This window comes from Pteropus vampyrus, unplaced genomic scaffold (genome assembly GCF_000151845.1).
Source record: "Pteropus vampyrus isolate Shadow unplaced genomic scaffold, Pvam_2.0 Scaffold101, whole genome shotgun sequence".
In the NCBI taxonomy this organism is placed as follows: domain Eukaryota; kingdom Metazoa; phylum Chordata; class Mammalia; order Chiroptera; family Pteropodidae; genus Pteropus; species Pteropus vampyrus.
Window position 1 is genome coordinate 19,648 of NW_011888882.1, and position 409 is coordinate 20,056.

Here is a 409-nt window from a genome sequence, read left to right on the forward strand (position 1 = left end):
TAGCACTCGCCTACATTTTTTCATTTTGCTCAAGCTTTCCTTCTCTGAGACAAACAGATCTTTTCTTCTTTCTCATTAAAGCAACTTAAATTAGCACTAATGAAGGGGAATATAAATATGGTCAATAGCAGATAATCGAAATAGCTTGATATGGGAGTACATTTAAGTTTTATTTTTTGCCTTCTAGATATAAATACAGACGGCAAAATGTATAGCTCTTGAATCTCTAAAAGACAGATTAGAGAGGTGAGTATATAATGACCTGAAGAATTTGGACCAAGGTTAAATATTCATTAAGGATAACTGTGATATTTATTTTTTTTCCTCTTTTTATCATGTGCTGATGCAATTTATATCCAAACACAATAATCAAATACAAAACAAAATGCAAGACTCTCATTTTATAATC